We start from the raw sequence: 22,836 nt of genomic DNA on the forward strand, positions 1-22,836 counted from the left end.
TGTAGAAATACACGGAGGGAATGGGGGGGTTCAAAGAGACGCACATATGCCAGACTTTGGGAGGGAAGAAATAATGGGTCTGAAAATAGAGAAGAAGGAGAGAGATGATGGACCATGGTTTTTAGAGAGGGAAGGAACAGAAAGAGAGAGAAGTTGGACACAAGGGATGGAGTGGAGGGGGGGATAAAGATACTGGATAGGAGGGTAGTTGGGAAAAGAAAGGGAGAGATGGTGGACCCTGGGGTGGTGGGGAAGAAGGGAGAGATGCTGGATGAAAGGGTAGTTAAGAAAAGAAGGATCTGTGGAGGGAGACGAAAAAAGGATAGATGCCAGACCTCCTGGGGAGGGAAGGGAAACGGGGAGGACAGAGATGGCAGATGGATGGTTAGCATGCAGAAAGAAGGAAGAAGGAGACCCTGGCAAGCAAGTTATCAGAAGACAACCAGAGCCTTGGACCAACAAGATTTGAAAAATAACCAGACAACAAAAGGTAGAAAAACTAATTTTATTTTCTGTTTTGTGATTACTATATGTCAGATAGATTTGAAATGTGTATCCTGCCAGAGCTGGTGTTAGACCGCAAACGTGAGCTAGAATTTAACAGAGAGGAAAAGTCCTTTTTGTTTCTTTATTTTATTTACACCACAGCACCAGTGTGGTTAGGAGAAGCCAAAGGGGGGTGAAAAAGCTATAAAATAAATCCACCAGGATGTTTGAAAAAACAAACAAGCACCCAATTGGGCAGGAAAGTTCAATCGAAAAACCAATTTAATAGGCTGAATCGAATCGAATTTTTTTTTTTTTCTTAAATCGGGCAGCACTAGTTTGCGCTACTGTCTTAGACTTTAGGACCTGGGATTGGAGAGAGATGGCATCCTCAGTACTTTATAATGCAAGTGAAACGAGGATTTGGTCAGACTTTTGAAAGGTTTACAGAAGAAAATTATTGTATAGGCTGGGGACATGAGACAGCAGGAAACGGGATCTTTTCTTCCTTCTATTTTTGTGAATGGCAAGGCTTTGGATGTCAGAGAGTTCAGTTAAAATATGTGCTTTATAAGAAAATATAATAATGTGTTTTATAAAGTTTATAAGCATTGCTGGCCTACCCATTGAGGTGTTCCTAATGGTGGTGGTGGTGGCGGCAGCGTGTCAATGTGTTGAGAGGAAGAGGTGGTCTAGGAAATTCTGCTGAGCAAACTCCGGGCCCATTTCCACCCCCCAGTTAGTCCACTCCACTCAACTGGTTCACACACTGAGTGGGTCTTTGGGTGTTGTGCCTGGGTAGTTGTTTTGGGATCTCTTCCAGTGGTTTGTCAGTATCTCCTTGTGGTTCAAGGAAGGAAACTTTGTTAACCTTAGCATTGACCTTCAGAATATGTTTCTAACAGCGCTGCTTGTGTGGCATTAGGCTATGTAGTGATCGAAAGAAAAAACCAGACCTTTGCACATTTTTGCACTATATGGTGGGTGTATGAGGAGATTCACATTTCCTGCACAGCTAAGTCCTTGTGAAGTTACCTTGTTCTTTCTGTATTTGACATCTAGCAAGGTCTCTGTTTGGAAGGAAAGATCTAAGCTTAAAAATGAAGTGGCCAGAAATTATGGTAAAAGCAGATAGCGTTGCTGGTTTTAAGAAAGGTTTGGACAAATTCCTGGAGGAAAAGTCCATAGTCTGTTATTAAGACATGGGGGAAATGTCTGCTTGCCCTGGATCGGTGGCATGGAATTTGCTACTCTTTGGGTTTTGACCAGGTACTAGTGACCTGGATTGGTTACTATGAGAATGGGCTACTGGGCATGATGGACCATTGATCTGACCCAGTTAGGCTATTCTTATGTTATGTTCTCATCTGTAGGGGCCTTTGTTTTCACTTAAGTATCTTTCTTAAAGAATTTGGTAAATTACAAGTGTCCCTGCTGCACTTCAGCACATGTACATTCACCAACTCTATGGCTAGTGTTGGTCTGAGAAATTAAATTTTGGACACATTGGATAGCTGATTACGCTAGTATTCTATAATGGAACCTAGGCACCTGGGATCTTTCATAGAACAGGCTCCATACAGCACATCCTCTGGGCACTTAATTGGAAGCAGCCAGTTATAGAATTGCTCCCTTCCTGTGAATGGACATATATTGCAAATCCACGTCTGCTCTGCCTACACAGAAGCACTTATTGGATTGCATATAACCTGATGCTGACTTTCTGTGCATCTTCTTTTTTAAAAAATATTTTCCCATGCGATCTTATAATGTTTTACAGGGGAAAGGTTTTTTGAAAATACCACCAATTAGTCAATTTTAAAGGAAACTAATGTGTGCAGCAGCAATGAGCATAAATTATACCATTAAAAAAAATTATACCATTAAAAAAAAGAAAAAGAAAAAATGTCCCCACTCATTTCCACATATTCTGACCATAATGCAAATTTCACCGCAGAAGACTGGATTGGACAAATGTATATGTATACATACGTTTAGGCTCATGTATCTAGGCAAGTTTAGAAGTCTTTTTCATGCATAAAACACTATTTGATGTGCAAAAATGCCTTATAAAATTATCCCCAATGATGTTCCTGTTTGTAAAATGCTGTAATTGTGCTGGGATACTCTAGCATATCCGCTCTTCCCAGTTCATTGGATTTGTGGTTCTGATCTTTCAGTAAACAGTTTTTTATGTTTAATTTATGTATAGTGAATGAAAGTCCGTTGGGCTCTGGCAAAATAACAAAAATTTCAATTCGTGACACAAAATGCCATAAAGAGTTTCCTAGGAAACAGACATCTGAAGACAATAAAGCAAAACAATATGACCATAATCGAAATAGAATAAAATATATTTATATATCTTCAGTCTTAGCCTTGAAAATTTCAGTGTGGTAAGTCACTGAAGATACATGGTGATGAAATTCCCAGTCCACGGACTCTTCATGACTATGACCACACTAGCCATCTCTCAGGAATGAATATGCAAGATAGAGTGCAAGTCTGTTCACATGAACATTTTTTTATTATTATTATTTATTTATAAAATTTTACAATATTTCCAAGCATATACATCTTGTACAGTAAAGTGAGATCAAACAACATATTGAAACTAAAATTCCATAATTAATATTACTACAAGGAAATATTAATCTAGCTGATCTCACACTAGTCCTCAATATTATTGGATCCATAATTAAAGAGTAGAACATATATAATTCAAATTAATTAAATAAGAAAAATCCTTATCTGACTAAAGTGCAGGGAACTAACTTTCCATGGACGTTGTTATGTTGTTATTCCTTTTTCTAGACGTTTCATTGAGAGAAAACTAATCAGTTGAGATGGCTCTGTGAATATATACTTCAATGATGAATATCTGACTACACATTTACATGGATATCTCAAAAAGAAAATACCCCCTATTTGAGTCACTCCAGGTTTTAGAATTAAAAATTCTTTCCTTCTTTTCTGAGTCTCTCTAGAGACATCAGGAAAAATCTGAATATGCTGCCCCAGGAAGTCTTTGGATCTATTTTTAAAGAAAAGTTTTAATATCCAATCTTTGTCTGGAGCCAAAGCAACAGACAACAAGAGAGTAGCTGGAACAGCCAGTTCCCTATCTGATTGTTCCAGTATTACCGAAATGTCCAATGACCTCTCCCGGAGTTCCTCAATTTTTTCTTCTTCTTTGGATTGGGGCTTAGCAGGTAGGTAATACACTCTTGTAAGAGGAGTCAAAGAGTTTTCAGGAATTTCCAAAATTTCCATAAAATATCTTTTCACCATTTCTCTTGGAGAAGTTGACAGGATTCTTGGAAAATTTATAAATCTCAAGTTATTTATTCGACCATTATTCTCCTGCACTTCCAACTTCTTCCTGAGTAATATATTATCTTTAACCAACATATCTTGATTTTGTTTCAGTAGCATTAGTTCCTTATTTGTATTTTGTGTCTCAGTTTTAAATTGTTGTGAAACACTTTCACAAGAAAAAACAATGAATGATGTCAAGTACTACGTGTAGACAGAGCTGCTTTAGTCATAGGGAGAAAGTTCAAGCTGAACTCGAGGAAAAGCCTCAGATAGGGGCCCTCCCACCACCACAATGGTGGATAAAGGTGGTAGGGTGATAACCTCACCGGCAAAAACCTCTGTTTGCTCCCAAATGTAAACAACTATAAGCAGGGCTGTCTAAGCTTGATAGAAGAAAAAACTTTTCTACTTATCTCAGATTTTTCACGAATCCGAGTATTTGTGCTATATAATCAGTTTTAAATTGTAACATGTCCTGCTTTAAAACTTTTATTTCTTCCTTTTGTTCTTTTAGTTCTTTATCCAAACTTTTTATTTGAGGATTTAAGGAATTCCCCAGATTCACTACCAAGTCCCATAATGCTTCGAGTGTGACTGTAGGAGGTTTTGTAGGTGAGAAAAGTTGTAATGGTGTAGTATCTAAATGTTCTGAAATTAGCTTTACCTTAGTGACGTCTTGTATTCCTCCAACCTCTGTTGTCCCGGTCGCAAGTCCCGTTGTCATATTCAGCGAGCCCTCCATGCTAGCCTCTGTGGACAAAGAAGTAACCACCTGCTCAGGTGGATTCTGGTCCCGTGGGGAGCTGGCAGCTTGCGGCGTCGGTTGGAGGGGTGGCGTCCTAACGTCGGGGCTAAGAGTGACATCATGCTCAGGGGAACCCACCACACTACTCTCCGGGGGTATCCCCAACGAGCTAGCACCCGACCCTTCTTGTTCCCGTTGTAGACGTCGGAGAAAATCATCAATAGTAACCACTGGGGTTAAGGGTCGCCGGGAGGCTCCTCCGGTGTTCCTTCCTCGTCTTTTCGGCATTGTTTAGAGAAAAAAGAAAGAAGAACTTCAACGCTAACCTCACTGCAGCAGACAAGGAGTAAGCATCTTAGATCCAATAATAGGGAGCAGGATCCGATCCGGATCTATATACCCCAAATGAAATTGCCCACTACCGGCTCCCGGACTCCACGTGACTCCTAAGGGGCTCCCAAGGGGTGGCCACGCCCTGCGGCCACGCGGCTGCGGCCGCAACCGCAGCAGTGGGTACTTTTAATGCTGTCGGAGACGGACCCATAATTCTTTATGTAAGGTATTTAGGAACCACAAAGGAAAAAGAGTGGAACATGTGTCTCTGGATGACACTGTAACAATTTATTAAAAATTGAAAATATAAAAGTCCAAAAGTTATAAAACCATAGACACCAATCTGTGTATACAGCAATGTGACCACTGTAATTCAAAGCAACAGTTTTCACTTTTGGAATTTGACAATCAGAACTGCTGATGAAGGCTTAGTCCAACTGAAACATGGACCGTGTTGGGTTTTCACAATATGCTTATTAGATTTCTACTAAGCTTTTTATGAGCAAACTGTTGCTTTGAATTACAGTGGTCACATTGTCTATGCAACCAAAGACTATCTTTAATTGCTGATGTACTAGTCTGTTGTAGCAATCCAATCTGAGTTTCTGACTTTTTAACAGCTTCTCCCAATACATTGATTTTCTCATCCATATTTTTCATTTTAGACACTACTTGATCCGAAAAAGCACAAAGCTTCTGTACTGGAGCCTGTAGTAAGGCCTCAGACCTCTTAATCATTCTAAGGTATTTCCTCATTAGACAAATCACCAATAGGAAACTCATCTGGCTGCAATCTATTATCTACTAATGGGGATTCTATATGTGGTTGTTGTAAATTTGGTCTGAGGCTGTCTTCTCTCCTTTAAGGAGACTACCAATGGAGCCTATCTCCCCTGGAGAGAAGCATGAGACCGGGGGCCCCGGGGAGATCCTTTCCCCCAAACTTAATGAGGCACTCGATAAATTCCCTGCAATAGGAGAAGAAGAGATGGGCCTGAAAACCAATACCAGATGTTTTTCTATAGGGCCTGGGAATATTGGGGTACTAGATGGTAGTGTTTTAGATTTTAGCTTGCATTTCCTCATAACCCAAGAAACAAAATAAAAAGCAAAAATTATCAAGCCGTTCTCTATGCTCCACCGAGGATCCAAATGGGGCTCACAAAGGGCCACGCCCTGCAGCCATGCCAGAAGGAAGTGGCAAGATCTTATCTCCGGTGCTTATCCTGCCCACTGGCATCAGCGAGGAGCCTTGGGAGCAGATGATACACGCCAAACACAACCGCCGAATACCTCCTCATCTCAGGCAGCAATGTCTCCTCTTTCACAGTCAGCTGCAGGAAGCGGCAAGATCTTATCTACGGTGCTTGCCCCACCCACTGGCGTCAGTGAGGGGCCTCGGGAGCAGATGATACATGGCAAACACAGACGTCAAATACCTCCTCTCCTCAGGCAGCAATATCTCCTCTCTCACAGTCAGCCACAGGAAGCAGATGATACACGCCAAACACAGCCATCTCAGGTAGCATGTCTCCTCTCTCACCCAGTTATGCAGTTAATGCGAGCATTTATGTCAACCTTAGAACTGTAGAGGTGTAAATGTTTGCACCTGAATGCTGAAGATATACACATAAATGTGAGTCCAGCCCATGCTGCACACAGACTCTGTAAAGTACACACTCACCAGATTCTGTATATCGTGCCCAAATTTCCATGTCCAACTTTGTGCATGCACCAAAGTTGCACATGCAAATAAATTGACTCATAAACTCAGAAAATTAATAATTGCATGCTAACAATCAATTTTGATGTTAAATGACAGTTTTTAAAATTTGTGTGCATATCTTGCTGCACATTCCAAAAAGCATGGTGGCTAACATCCAGTACGCAGATATATGAAAACTAGGCATGGCCAAGTTGTGTTATGGGTGTCCCAAAAAGTTTCACGTAGTCGTGGATTTACAAAATATAGTAAAGCATGCCTAAGTTGGACGCCAGCATTTACACCTGCTTTTAGCCAAGTGCCCTAAAGTTAGACATGCGAGTTCCGTTTATAGAATGGTGCTAGCGCTCACGTTCTTTGGTGCTATTTATTGATTTCCCTCCACTATGTAAAATATATGTGTATTTACTAAATAAAAAAATACAATGTATTCAGGAACACACTAATACATGAAGAAATAGTTCACAGTTCACATTACCCAGTGGAGAAAAGACCTCAGTGTCACGTCGGAATCAAAAAACGAAATCCTCCAGACATAACAACTTCAAATAATAATTTGAAGATGTGAGCACATCCTTGGTCTTAAAAAAAACTCTGCATTTGTTCATTCAGTATTTGAGTAGAAATATAGCATTAATCAACTGCTTTTCAAATTAGCTAGATAGCAAAAATTCAAAACTCAAAACAAAGAAATAAATAGAAAAACGTATCTGCTGCAAAGATCTTCTTAGTACAGTGTGTAGGCAGAAGCTAGAGATAACAGAAGGTCTGGGATTTATTCCATATTCAATGATGTTTTTCCAACGGACCCCCTCCAACAAATTTACTTCAACAAATTAAGCTCATTCCCCTGCGAAACATTCCCCAGCGAAACAGGGGCCCTGTCAGGAATTTGTTGAAGTAAATTTGCTGCCACTGCCTCTGCCACATTAATATACAGTATACCTTTGATGGTGGGAATATCAAGCTCCGCCAACTGAAGAGGTCTCCTTGTGATTTCCACCTGTGCTGTCAGAGCTGCACTTAAGTCACTGATATTGGCAGCTAGTGCATGGTAAGCAGGGCAGGATTAACTCTTTGTTGGGCCCTAGGCAAACAGATATGTTGGGGCCCCTCATTGTAATTTAAATATATTTGAAAGCTCCCACAAATGGAGCCTTGCATGATTCTAACTACAGAGGAAAACTGGCAGAGGAGGAAACAGCAGATAAGAGGCCTTGCTCGCTGGCTCCTCCTGCTGACTAGAAGGCAGTACACAGGGAGTGAGGAAAAATAGACAGACCTCTGTGGTGAACAATGGCTCTGCGCCCTTCCGATTCTCTTTTCTGTGGCAGCAGTTAATGTACCAGGGCAAAATTCTGCCCTGTGATTTCCACATTTCCAAGTTTATTCTATATTTGATATACCGACCATCAGTGAGTATCTGATCGGTTTACAGAGTAAATTTGAGAGGGCCCCTCCTAATTATTTGGGCCCTGGGCCCATGCCTAGTTTGCCTATGCTTTAATCCTGCCCTGATGGTAAGTAGTACATGCTGTCAAATGTGCAGTTAATGTGGGTTCACCCAATGTCACTTCAATGCATCTATGCTCATAGAGCGTGCAAGTAAGACATATTAGACTACTAGTCTGTACAGAAACTGCAGAGGAAATACTGGACATGCCCTTAACATTTGCCGCAAAGCCTTTGACCTTAAGGCTTTTGCTTGTTAACCAGCATTAAGTTTAGTATCCTAATGTTATTTAGTAAACATGCCCCATAGTGATTTGAAATATATATATGTATGACGTATCTAAAAATAAAGCCCAGAAGGGCAAGTGGATTAATGACTTCTTACTAACTAAAATGCTGCGTGTTCCTTCTTATTGCACTGCGAATGAATGCAGATTTTAAGGGACTCTTGAAAGACCCTATGGATATCAAAGTCTCCGCATACGCAGATGACGTCCTTTTATATGTTTCTGATCCGGTCACGTCTATCCCTGTGATCTTGAACACTATTGCAGAATTTTTTTATTTTTTCGGGTACAAAATAAACCAACAAAAAGCGGAATCCGTTCCTTTAAATTTGCACACACACTCTGATTCGATCACTTCACATGGTCTGGTATGGGTGCCAACCAAGCTTAAGTATCTCAGCATTGAACTTTCCCACTCTTAAGTCGATACAATCGCTGCCAAACAGTGTATAAAGATATTTTTCAATTTATAGTAATTTTTTTTCTGTCTGCTTCCAATGTAAGCACACAAATAGATATGATACTTATATGCTTTATAATGATATATGTACTAATGTATTGTGACGCTCGTCGAGGTTCTGTTGTTTTTTGATTCATGTAACTTTTTGAAAACTCAATAAAATTTCATGGAAAAAAAAAAAATGTTGCATGTTCATTAGAAAGCTGCGATCTGTTTCCTTGGCTCTCAAAACCAAGAGACCCTACTGGTGGTCAGAGTAAATGCAGTTACCGAAGAGTAATGATCAACCATAAGCTACGAGTTATAAAATGAAATCAAAACCAGTAAATCATAAACAGTAAAACAGCAGAAAATGAAAATCCAAACTGAGAAAATATATCTTCAGAACTACCCAGGCAGTTGAAGCCAAGATTTTTATGCTGTACCCATCTGTGATTTATATATAACCCTTGTTTCTAGCTTGCAGGAAATCTACAGCTGCTCCCCCTCAAATCGTTCTCTCCTGTTGCTCCATTATTTTTCTTCCTATGAATACTTGCACTTGAAACTGTGGAGAGCATCCAACAGACTGGGTCACAGGAGCAGGGGGCATGGAAATAAAAACACTGCCGGAGGCAATGTTAAACATAGCTGGTATTCATCCCTCTCCCTGTCTTTCTCTGGCAGTTTTCAGCCCATTTGCTAATGAGAAGCAATCCTCAGACCCTTCATTTTGGCATGCCAACATTTTCAATTTTCACTGGCAGGTCTGGTGAAATGTTTCCTGCAATTGCTTAGGTTTTCAACTTTTTAAAGTGCCACAAAAACAATTCTGTTATTCTGATTTTCAGCGGCAGCTGCGCAGCTAAATTATGTAGTTTAAAAGTAAAGGGAAACAGTTTGTCTAACGTATGTACTTGGAACATGAGGGTGTTGCTTCAGACTTTATGGTAGATATTCTGCAAACAGCATGGTTGGATAGGCTGGAGTGAGCTTGGACGGCAACTTTGGCATTTGGAACCTAGGACAATACCAGGTGGACTTTACAGTCTATGACCCAGAAATATCAAAGAAGAGACAAGTTAATTTAATCATGTATTTTTAATGGGCAGACTGGATGGACTGTTCAGGTCTTTATCTGCCGTCATTTACTATGTTACTATGTTACCTGGCAGAAACCCAAAGAGTAGCAACATTCCAGAGCTTAGATTGTGATGTCATAATGCCTCATTCCACCAATGCCTAAGAGCCAACCTCAGCAGTGATGTCACAATTAGCTTGATTAGATGGCAACTTCAGCATTTGGAACCTAGGACACTACCAGGTGGACTTTACAGTCTATGACCCAGAAATATCAAAGAAGACACAAGTTAATTTAATCATGCATTTTTAATGGGTATAACTAATGGGCAGACTGGATGGACCGTTCGGGCCTTTATCTGCCGTCATTTACTATATTATTTGTATAATGACTTTTAAAGAACATAATGGTATTTTTCATAGTTCTCTTTTCTCCACTGATCCCTGGGTTCTCTTTATGGCACCCAAAATTGTGTATCCAAATTCAGGAACACGCCCAAGATGTGTGCGCATTTTCGTCGAGTAATAAGCTGTTAACTAGCAATAATTGGGTGCTTACGACCAATCATTACAATTAATTGGCTCCAATACGGATTTGTGTGTTGTGGTGAGGAACCCATTCTGGGCACTTGACAGGGATAGAGTTTTCTGATTCAGGAAAAAAAAATTGATTGTGCCAATCGAATCGATTTTTCAATTCGATACAATTCAACTCACTTTCTATGATATACCTTTAAAATTATCTGACGGGCTTATTTCGCTCATACAAATGTTCTGTGTGGGTGCAGATCATAACGTTGCCGATAATATTCTCTAAAACAGTTTAGGTGCAATAATACAAGGAAGCATAGCCCCAGATGAAACAAATGTGAAACGGTTGGGCACAAAAGTTAAGTGCTCCCCTTCTCCAAGCACTTTATGTACTTAAAGCACTTTCATATTTATATTTATTGATAATTGATATTTAAATAATTTTGCACAGCACAAGTCACTTTACCAAAGACCGATGATGAATTTACCACCCCAGTAAGGGCACGAAAATTCAATTTAGTAGTGCCTTGGATAATTTGAGGTCTGGTAATTTAAACACAACTTGATTTGGTTTTGTTCTTGGTTTTGTATGAGTTTTTTGTTTTTGGACAAATTCGTGTTTTCTTCATTTATAGTGGGTTTATTTTGCTGCCATTTCACCCACCCCCCTACCATCGGAGTCCCAATTCCCCTTTCCCTCTCCAACTCCATTGTAAAACTAAACAAGCCTGATTAGTACAGAACGATCCTGTACAAATTTATTTTAAAATTTTCTATACCATTTTATTTCTACTGGTGGTAGCAGTGTTATCTTTATGAGGGAGGAGCAATCTCTGCCACTATTTATTATTGCTGCACCAGTGGGCAGAAGTCAGCTAAAATCAAGCCCAGCAAATGCTGTTGCTATTCTGTTTGGCAGTTTAACAATGGCAGTGACTTTGGTTTTCTAGCATCATTTCCCAGCCCTGCAAAGGAAGGAAGGGGCAGGGCAGGATTAACCAATAGGCCAAGTAGGCATGTGCCTAGGGCCCGAAATGGTCAGGGGGGCCCGATGAAGGAGGGCATCAACATTGGTTTTTGCAAAAGGCAATGGGCCCCTCCAGCATCGATTACCAATGCGCCCCCCCCCTCCCCCCGATCGGCAACGCAGGCCCCAACCCGATCAGCAACGCGCTCCCCCCCCCCCATCGATGGAAAGTAAGACAAGCAAGCAACGCGGGCAAGAAAGGCAACGGGAACTGTAATTTTGCAAGTGGTGCTGCTTGCCCAAAGCTTCCCTCTGACGCAGCTTCCTGTTTTCGCCTGGGCGCATGGTGGGGTGGGGCGGGGCTAGGGGGCCCAGTGTACTTGGATGCCTAGGGGCCCTCGACAAATTAATCCTGCCCTGTGAAAGGGGGGGATGTGGTGCAGTGGTTAAACCCACAGCCTCAGTACTCTGAGGTTGTGGGTTCAAACCCATGCTGCTCCTTGTGACCCTGGACAAGTCACCTAATCCCCCATTAGACAGACAGGGGAAAATGCTTGAGTACTTGAATAAATTAATGTAAACCATTCTGAGTTCCCCTAGCACAGGGGTAGGCAATTCCGGTCCTCGAGAGCCGGAGCCAGGTTAGGTTTTCAGGATATCCACAATGAATATGTATGAGATGGATTAGCATGCACTGCCTCCTTGAGATGCAAATCTATCTGATGCATATTTATTGTGGATATTCTGAAAACCTGATCTAGCTCTGGCTCTCGAGGACCGGAATTGCCTCCCCCTGCTCTAGCAGAATGTAGAAAATTGAATAAATAAAAGCATGGTTAGCATAATATATGACAGTTACTGCAGGATGCCTGAGCTTGTCCCATGCTACACCAGTTTAAGCTACATTAGGCATGTATTAGTGCCTAATGCAGCTTTGTAAAAAGGACCCTTAAATAATACAGGACACATTAAAAATTTTCTATTAATAAGAATGTGTGAAATGAACCATCCAAAAATCAAGAAAAAAAAAAAAGTAAGCTGAATTTGCTTAATGCTTAGTGAGCTTGTTCTTCTTCGTGAGCTAGAACAATTATTGCTATAAAAAAATGAGAAAAAAAACACAGAAACACTAGTTATGATGTTCATGAAACAGTAAATTCTTTTTAATTTTTCTTATTAGCCAATGACATTCCCACTATAGCTTTCTGCAATTATATTACATACTACGTACGATATGTTACGATTTGTAGACTCCCCGATATCAAATTTCCTTGATGATTATCCCTCTTACACACTCTATCAATATCTCTAAATGACTGATTATGGTACCCTCTACTAAAGAATGACACGGTGACAAAATTCATCACCGTTCCCGTCCCCGCGGATAACCGCGGGAAACCATCTTCATGTCATTCTTTAAGGAGAGAGGGAAGAATCAGAGTATAATTGGGCACAACCACTGACCCGTAAGCTTTGCTTTGAAGAATGCTGGTGTAGAAGGGCCGAGGTTGAAATAGACAATAGAAAATGACATGGGATTATTTCCCGCGGTTATCCGCGGGGACGGGAACGGTGATAAAGTTTGTCACCCTCTACTCCCTCTCCAGGTTTAACTGTTCACTTTCATGGAGTAGCCATGTGTAACTGCGTTCTGCTGCTGCGTTTTTGTGCTTGCAAATCTAAAGTTTCCTGATGAAGGATAATTCTCCAAAACTGAATCTCAGTTGAACCCTTTATTCTGAAGTGGCCTCTCTCATTATATGCAGCTTTTCTTCGGGCTTGTTTGTCCCACCATACTCTGGGAGTTTTGATGTCTCACACTGAGCCCCGATTGAGATAAGTAATTTTTTTCATGTTTGTGCAGCATTCCTGTTTGACCAACTGTGTTGGAGCACCTCTGGTGCATATGTCAATGAGTTATTATTTTGATTAAACACTGTTGTTATTACACTTTTTTTATTATCTGATAATCACACACATGAGGATTCTATGATGATGTGGTGTGTTGGGTGGGTGCCCTCACACGGATTGTAATATTGAAGGGTGTTCGTTTATTTGATTTCATAATCCACACTGAGATCCTCATACACACATTAATTATTAATTTATTTGGTTACTCATTAGCCCCGACGCTGCTCCTCACATTCTGTCTCTCAGTGACACTATTAGGACTTTTTTTCTATAGTATACTTACCTATATATCAATTTATTCATACACTGGCATATGCCATATCTATATTTCCTGTTCTGTTCAAAAAATTTTCAATAAAAATATTTGAAATCATCTTAATTGATAAATTCTGACTGTGCTTAATTTTTTTTTCTGTAAGCAGGGTTTTGCAAAGATGATCTTCAAAAACAGCAGCAATGTGTGTACAGTAAAATCATTTATTCTTTTCAATTCTCTTGAGTTGTGTTTCTCTTCCTTGTTCTGCTTTGATAACGGAACAAGACAGGCTCCAGCTTCAGTATTCCTTTCTGTAGCCATGATTTTGATTTGGAAACTCTTGAAATCTGTTTTTCGCAAACTAGTTGTCATTTAAGCAAGCAAGTGGTTGTGATTGCTATTTCCATTTTTCATTAACTGGACAACGGTTGAGGTGAAAGGAGGATAGGAAATGGCATGGGGGAGTGAGGGTGTCTTACATTTCTTTTTCCTTCTGACCTGACCTAGCAGTGATGACCTCAGTTGACTCTCGTTAGGCTTTGGAATGTTTCCCCTGATAGAAGTTTTGCTATGTCTGGTTTTGTTGACTCGGGAATGAAAATACCTCTGGCTCAAGAACTAGATAATAGCTTCTCTGTCAAAGAGGATTTCCCCTGGCTCTTGTGTGGCATCATCTGCAGCTCTTAGGTTCTATTTTCTTTCCCTACAGCAGGGGTGTCAAAGTCCCTCCTCGAGGGCTACAATCCAGTCGGGTTTTCAGGATTTCCCCAATGAATATGCTTGAGAGCTATTACCATACAATGAAAGCAGTGCATTCAAATAGATCTCATGCATATTCATTGGGAAAATCCTGAAAACCCGACTGGATTGCGGCCTTCAAGGAGGGACTTTGACACCCCTGCCCTACAGCATAGTACCTAGAACTGTACCCCTGCTAGGCACTTGAATTATGGTGTTGGGTAAGACTATTTATTTATTTTGGATTTAGCTCCTGTCTTTTCAGTAATAATAATAATAATAATAACAGTTTATATACCGCAGGACCATGAAGTTCTATGCGGTTTACAATGATTAAAAAGTTACAAATTGAATAATCTAACCAAATCTCCAATCTACTGATAACGACACCAGACTACAAGACGTTCAGAAAAGAAATAAAAACTATACTCTTCAAGAAATTCCTGAAACAGCCCTAACTTCAAACTTACCGTCCTTCCCCCCTCCCTCTTCCCGCCACACAGAAGCTACATAACCTACTCTTTACCTCTCCAGAAAGGACAAATGTTCTTCCATTGTAACCCTCAGTTTTTTATTTCTTTTGTAATCCGCCTTGAACCGCAAGGTAATGGCGGAATAGAAATCTCTAATGTAATGTAATAGTTTAAGGTGAGTTACATTAAAGTACAATAGTTATTTCCTTATCCCTAGAAGGCTTACAGTTTAAGGGAGCAATTCTCTAACTTGGTGCACGATATAGAAACCACAGTGGGGTGCACTTAGCATCGATTTTAAGATATTATACTGTAGAATACCAGTTCAAAGCCATGTTTGTGTGCCAAAATTTAGGTGTGCTACTTAGGACAGATTTTATGTATTTATTTTTAGAAATTATATGCCACTTATAGGCTAAATGGTTTACATTCAGGTACTCAAGCATTTTTCCCTAGCTAGCCTGGTAGGCTCACACTCTACCTAATATACCTGGGGCAATGGGGGAAAGTGATCTGCCCTGGTCACAAGGAACAGCGTGGGATTTGAACCCTCAACCTCGGGGTAAATTGGTGAACCTAAGCGTGCCATGCAGTGCAAACAACTGATAATATTCTATTAGTTGTGCATTCTTTTGGTGACATGCCATAGCCCACCCATGCTCTGCCCATGTGTACACTCCCTTGCAGTTATGTGCTATGTGACTTTGGCTAATATGTTATAGAATGGCACCTAACACTTATTCATGTACCTTCCAATTATTGGTTCCTCTGATGTGCATAAGTGCTGGTGTTCCACAATTTATGTGCACATTTGGGGGACAATTGGGCGCTGAGATGCAGTACAATAAGCACCAACACCCAAATTCTATATATAGCACCATAAGTTGGTTCTGCCCCTATTTTATTTGGGCATTTACTCAGTTTGTTGTTCAAGAACTAGTATAAGTGTTTATGCTAAGATGTATGAGTAAAGTGTGCTCTGTGGACTTAAATCCCCAGAGGGCTTTGCTTCTACCAGAGAGGTAGGCTGTAACCACAGAGCTTAAGCCCACCCCTCTTCTTATTCAGTCTAAGAGAGAACAGTTGCCGTATTTTATAGACTGCATGGCTGTATGAGAACCTGAGTTTAGCATTCTTCCCCCACCTGGTTTTCTGCCTTCATTTCTAATAACCTAACACAGCTTAGTTTTATATCTAAATCTGGAGAACAGTGTTATTTCCACAAGGTGAATCCCCAAGGCTCTTCCCCCTTGTATCCAGGATACAGAGGGAGCCTAAGGGAGTCCCTGATTGGCTCAGACACCTAAGACCCCGCCCAAGGGGAAGGGCTTGAGGCATCTGAGCTAATCAGGGCCATAGGCCCTTCCCCATCAGATGATGCACCGGGGAGGGGCCTAAGGCCCTCATTGTAAACAGCAGCTGGTGGAGGAGAAAGGACTGACTGAGCACCCCTTCTGCTCCCGACAAAGGTACCAGGGAGGAGGGGGGCTGATGTAGGAGGGAGGCAGATGGAAGATGGCCTCTGCTGACAGGAGGGAGTGGGCATCCCTCCTGCAATATTTAAGTTTGATGGAGGGGCACGGGGGTCATGGCACTGCATGGGGGGGGCACATCCTAACAGCAGTGACAGGAGGCTGCTTTCCCTGTCACTGCTGTTAGGGCTGTGCACATATTTCAATCGCTCAGTGAGCGATTGAATTGGTCGCATTTGCATGCAAATGATTTGCACCTCCATGCAAATCATTTGCATGGAAACTTGATAGTGAATCAATCGCTGTTGGAGAATCGGACAGAGAATCAGCCAACACGACTGAGTCGCTATCTTTAGTGAATCTAGCCCTTAAAGAAAGCTGTTCAAGAAATACATAGTCTGGCTAGTAACACTAAGATTACAGAAGTAAGGGTTAACTGAATAGGAGCCTCTTACAATTCCCAATACAACTCAGAGGAGTCCTTGCTGAGGAGACTTCAGAGTGAGGAAATATACAAAGACTGTACAGTAAAGCTATAGCTGTATAGTGAACTATAGTCAGCACAAGTTGTGCACAACCGATTTGTGCTTATAACTTAATTGTTTAACAAGGCCAATCAGCGCTGATAATTGGCAATTAACACCTACTAATTTATGGTAATTGTCACTAATTATAAATTACACATACAACTTGGTAGGCGCATTGTACAAAGTGCTATGTGTGACTTCTAGTGCATGAATCTGAAAAGGAGGTGTGGCCAGGGGGAGGAGTGTGGGTGGATTGTGGGTGTTCCTAAAAGTTATGCACAGTTATAGAATATATCTGATACATGCACAACTTAGGTGCAAGCATTTAGACCTGGTTTTCCTTGGCCTAAATGAGTGCACCTAAAATTTTTGATACTCACTGGCACTAAGGTGGGCATATCTCTTACAGAATCAAGCTAAGTACTGTCCTGATCAGTGCCAATTGTTTAGGTGCTATATAGAGAATCGGGTCTTAATTCTATAGAAGCATCTGAGTACCCAGTTTCCATGATAGATTACTAGTATAAATCAGCATAAGTACACCTACGTTTAGGCACACCTAACTACACCATGCTGCTGTACTGAGCCATGGTACGCCCTCACCTGGAATAGTGTCCAGCACTTGTCGCCATACATGAAGAAGGACATGGTACTACTCGAAAGGGTCCAGAGAAGAGTGACTAAAATGGTTAAGGGGCTGGAAGAGTTGCTGTACAGTGAGAGATTAGAGAAACTGGGCCTCTTCTCACTTGAAAAGAGGAGACTGAGAGGGGAAATGATCGAAACATTCAAGATAATGAAGGGAATAGACTTAGTAGATAAAGACAGGTTGTTCACCCTCTCCAAGGCAGGGAGAACGAGAGGGCACTCTCTGAAGTTAAAAGGGGATAGATTCCGTACAAACGTAAGGAAGGAACGTAAGGAAGTCGAACGTGAACTCTCAGGCCTTGAGCATGCGCACATGCTCAAGGCCCAGCACAGGAGGCAAATCTTCGGGCACCGGCACCAGTGCACAGGACATACTGGTGCCGGTGCCAGTGCGGAGGCTACATCAAAGTAAGAAGAGGGTTCGGGTGGGCTGGGGGGACCTCAGGTTGCGGCGGGGGTGCCCGATGGTGGCGGGGGGGTGCCCGATGGTGACGGGGAGGTGCCCGATGGCGGCGGGGGGTGTAGGATCGCGGGGGAGAGGGTGCCGGTTCGCAGGGGGAGGCTTTCGGGTGGAGCAATGCCGGTTCTCGTGGGGGGGGGAGCAGCGCTGCTGGCCTCGGGGGGGGGGGGGGGGTGGAGGGTGGGAACCTATCAAAGCGAGTTTCCATTATTTCCTATGGGGAAACTCGCTTTGATAAACGAGCATTTTGGATTACGAGCATGCTCCTGGAACGGATTATGCTCGTAATCCAAGGTACCACTGTATTTGCATTGCATGTGGGACTAAAGGGTCAATTTTTCATTTGTTTATAGCATTCTATAACATACATACGCAACTGGTGGCTAGCTTTAGGCAACCTGTTATCGAATGAGGGGGGTTAGTGCCTAACAATAGACACAAAGTTATTGAATGTTGGGGTAAGTATTTATGTGCTGTGCACTTTGACTGAATTAAGATGGGCTAGAGATTTTTTTTATTATTATTTTAATATTTATTGAATTTTTTACCTTAATCACAAGAATATTCCTCTTGCACAAGTAAAACAGAAGATAAAAAAAAATTAAACAAACTCACATTTAGTGCTTCAAGGAAAATAATCCTTCTTTCTTAGACCACTAACAGAAGGGAGGAGAAATGAATATAGTGAGGAGATACCAATCATAAGAAATAACTAATTCTAATCTTGAAAGGCTTAACAATCTTTAACCCCCACTTTTCTTGCTGCTCACATTCAGAGTAGCTAGACTTTTTATATCTAAGAAAGCACGTAACTGTTCTGGTGCATAGTAGACATATTTAACACCTTGATATTTAATCAAACATTTGCATGGATATGCTAATAAGAATGTCGCTCCGAGGGTCAAAGTCTCTCATTGCTAGGAATAATTTTCTTCGCTACTGTGTTGTTCTCGTGATGTCTGGAAATATCCATACTTTCTTTCCCAGAAACATTTGTTGAGGATTTCGGAAATACAATCTCATAATTGCATTCATATCTTGTTCAAAGACAAAAGATATGAACAATGTGGCCCTCTCTGTAGATTCGGAAACAGTAGTTTCTAATAAGTCAGTGACATTAAGAGCATCTGTTGACATCACTGCAAGCACAGTGTTGGCCAGCTTGTGGCTTGGGTCCTTATCTCGGCCCCTTTTAACTATCAATGCACTACTACAGTGTGCAGCTGCAGGGTGTGGTCACAAGGGGCATAACCTAAGGGATGCGTCATGTCCCTTGGAAGCCCCTTTGGAGCCATAGTGGGAAATGGAGGAATACTGCTGGATTTTCAGGCTTTGACTGTTTCTATACCTCTTGATCAGTCTTCACAGTTATTGTTTATTTCTGGAACCTACTCTTGTTTTGTTTTCTTTACAGAGTGAACTGGGAAACAAGAATTTGGCATCACATAAGGATATTTATTTCTTGGATAGTTAGTCTGCAGTTGTGAAGTATGGAATCCATGCTCCATGATTTATTGACAAAAGATTTCTGTTTGTTAAATTTTCCACAGACTATGGAGCTCATTTTTGGAAAAAAAAATATTCCAAAAGTGGCATAAAGGGGCAGCAGGACATTTTTTCACCAAACCCTTCCAATTTGCTGTTTTTGAAATACGTTTTCTAGACAGATTTATTTGGTGGTTGACTGCAGTTTATCTAAACTTGAAGGGGGAGTGTTGAAGGCATGGTTTGGAGGAATTATGGTGGGGTTATGATTTGAATATTTTTTCTGCCATAATTGAACATTTTAGAAAACTTCTAGGGCACAGTTTAGATGGTTGAGGCTGTTGTAACAAAAATAAGTGCCTAATTGGTTCCCAAACTGACTATGTGACCACTGGAGTGATGAAGGCATGATCCTTCCCACACCCCAAAAATGTGAATGAAACAGTACATAGCAGCATGTATGATAGCTTCAGATGTTATGGCCAGTTCTAGTAGAGTAGCAATCAGGTTCCTGGAGTAGTTTAGTGGGTGGTGTAGTCAACCATAGAAATAGGGACTCAGGTCCATATCCCACTCTAACTATTACACTTATGGTAGAGTATGTGAGCCTTCCAAAACCCACTCAAGACCCACTATACCTACATATACTGTAAGTGACACCTTCATGCATAAGGGCGATTGATGGGGTATACGGTTGGGTTATGGTGAAATGTGCACTTGGGATTTTTTTATATGTTGTTTACTGCAGTGCCCCCTAGCTTTAAAAGAAGAAAAGAGCAACAGGCCAAAAGAGGAACTTCGTCTAAACTCCAAATAAATTCTGAAGGGAATGTCTGACCAAAGTAGTTGTCACATTGGGAGTCCTAGTCTAGGCAATAATGGATATAAATGTGTAGACTGAAGTCCAGGTTGCAGCTGAGCAGATCTCCACTATGGAGGCCGATCTTGGTGGGCTACTAATACAGCCATGGCTCTGACATTGTGAGCCCAGCTTGAGCTCTAGAGTCAGCCCAGCTTGAGCATAAGAGCAGGAAATGCAATCTGCCAGCCAAGTTGAGTGTTACCAATGGCAGCCCCCTCCTATTTGGTTGAAAAGAAACAAAAAGCTGCACAGACTTTCAATGGGCTTTTGTCTGCTCCAGATACAAGGCAAAAATTCATTTGCAGTCCAGAGTGTGCAGTGCTCTTTTTTGCTGCCAGTACTTTTACTGGTATAGCACAGTTTATACCTGGAAAGTAAGCTAAAGATCTCAAATTTCCAGATGTGCCATCTGTCACTGCTGACTCTGGATACCAATCACTAGCCACTATCAGATACTGGCACTGAGCATCTGAATTTATTTCAATAACAGTGGTTAACATTTAAAATAAAATGTGACCACCCAGGCTGAATTGACCTGCATAAAAATGCCCGGATGGAAGTGCTGCTGTTTGTAAGCACATATCCTTCTCAACTTTTGAATTTTATTGTAGTTTCTTGTACAGGGATCAGTGTCAGCAGTATCCAGATTGACAAGCTAAATTTGCTACTATTAGCCGGCTATTCATGGCAGAGCATGCAGCAGGAAAAGCTTCTAGCTGTTGGTAGGTTATGTGGGTAGGAATAGAAGAGTTTTTACTGGTGCTTCATGCATTATTGAAAATATAAGTTAAAATACTAGTCTGGCATTCACAGTCTGCCAAAAGGATTAAAGATGTTGTTACGGCCAATTAAGATACAGATAAGCATTAAAAACCTGGCTCAAAGATTAACACAGATGATGTGCCAGATTCTGTAGCACATAAATTATTTTGTCTATAGAATTGGTTTTGTGACTTTTTCATGCTAAATATGCATATTTCTATGTAACTAGGATACCAGCTTCAGATCTAAACCATCTGTAAAGTAGCATTTCATGATAAGGATAAAATACCCCTTTTGGATATCCTCAGTTTTCAAGTTGTATTAATCATTTTTCAACTCAGAGGCAGGTCTCAATAGTTTGCCTTGAGCCTGGATTTGGAAAGGTGAATAATGAAATACTGTCTAAAATCCAACTCAAAACCACAAGAAGTGAACTTTGTTGCAGTCACAGCTAAGAGGCTTGTTGGCTGGGGCATGTCATCACTCAAAAAAAGAAAATATCTGTGTGATAGTGACTGTGTATTATTACATTTCTAATAAAAGAAAATGTTAAAAAATTGGCTTTGGATATATGTGCAGTAAAGTAGATACCTAGGCCAGGATTTTCGAACTGACGCCAATATCAGCGACCACCTTAGGTGTGATTCCGGTGCCAATATTCCAGGCGCTGGTATGTGCCTCATATCTCAGTTAAAATTGCCATTTAGATGGCATTTGTAATGGAGGTGTGGGTGCTTACCGACTCCTAGACAATCTGTGCCAGTTCAATAAACCGGGCCTTAAAACATATGGCACTACATGGAGGAGGAGTCTAATGATTAGTAGAGTGAGCTAAGAGCTTCGGGAACTAAGTTAAATTCCCATTGCAACTCCTTGTGATCCTGGGCAAGTCAATTAACTCTCCAATGTCCCAGATTAAAAAAAATAAAGAAGAAGAAAAAAAGAAATAGTAGATTTGGAGTTTTTTTTAGGGACAGATAGAGTTTCTGCACATAATATATCACAAAACGGCATTATATCAAATCCATGACATCCCCTTTAATATGGGGCCCTTTAATTTGGTATACATGTAGATGTTCTCAGGGGCAGAATAGGGTGGGATTGGTACAAATTTAACTATACAACACACACTTGAGAACATAAAATCATATGAAAAACCAGGCAGAGCCAGTCCAAGTTCCATCAAACCAGTCTGGACCTAAATACATAGCAGACCCCATAATGTACATCTACATCTCATACTGCATATGACGTCTGCAAAGAAAGATATGAAGGAGGTAGTTCCAGTTATGATACTTGAAAACTTCTAAGACATTTTGTTATCAAGATGTTTAACATCTAGGCTTCTCGGGCGTCAGGCTGGACGCGCTGAGATGCCGCTCTGAGGATTTTTCTTCTAATAATTTTCAAGCGGTTAATTACTTACCCGATGCCTAAACGGAGGGGCCGTAGTGCCGCTGGTGCCTCGCGGCCCACGGCCACCCCCGCGGCTGGTGACATCGGGGAACTCATCAGACGGATGCAGGGCATTTTTTCGGCGTCGGAGGGAGGCCCACAGAGGAGTAGCGGCGTCAGTGAGGCCGTGGAGATTCCTCCGGGATTGGAGACATCTTTGAGCCCCGACGTTAGGGCGCCGCCCCCGCAACCTCAGCTAAGCAGCTCTCCAAGGGGTAAGGTAACCCCGGAGGTCGGGGTCTTGTCTTCCCCTGAGGCAAGTAGTCCATCACAGAGCCTGCTGACAGGAGCTCCTATGGATATGAGCTCCTTTGAAGAAGCTGAGGGGGAATCATCTGAGAGGCGAGTTAACCTTCAGGGACAGCGACAAGTCATTCAACTGGACGGTGAGCACTATGACATTTCTTTACCTATAATTTCTCTGGA

Source organism: Geotrypetes seraphini, chromosome 10 (genome assembly GCF_902459505.1).
Source record: "Geotrypetes seraphini chromosome 10, aGeoSer1.1, whole genome shotgun sequence".
NCBI lineage: Eukaryota > Metazoa > Chordata > Amphibia > Gymnophiona > Dermophiidae > Geotrypetes > Geotrypetes seraphini.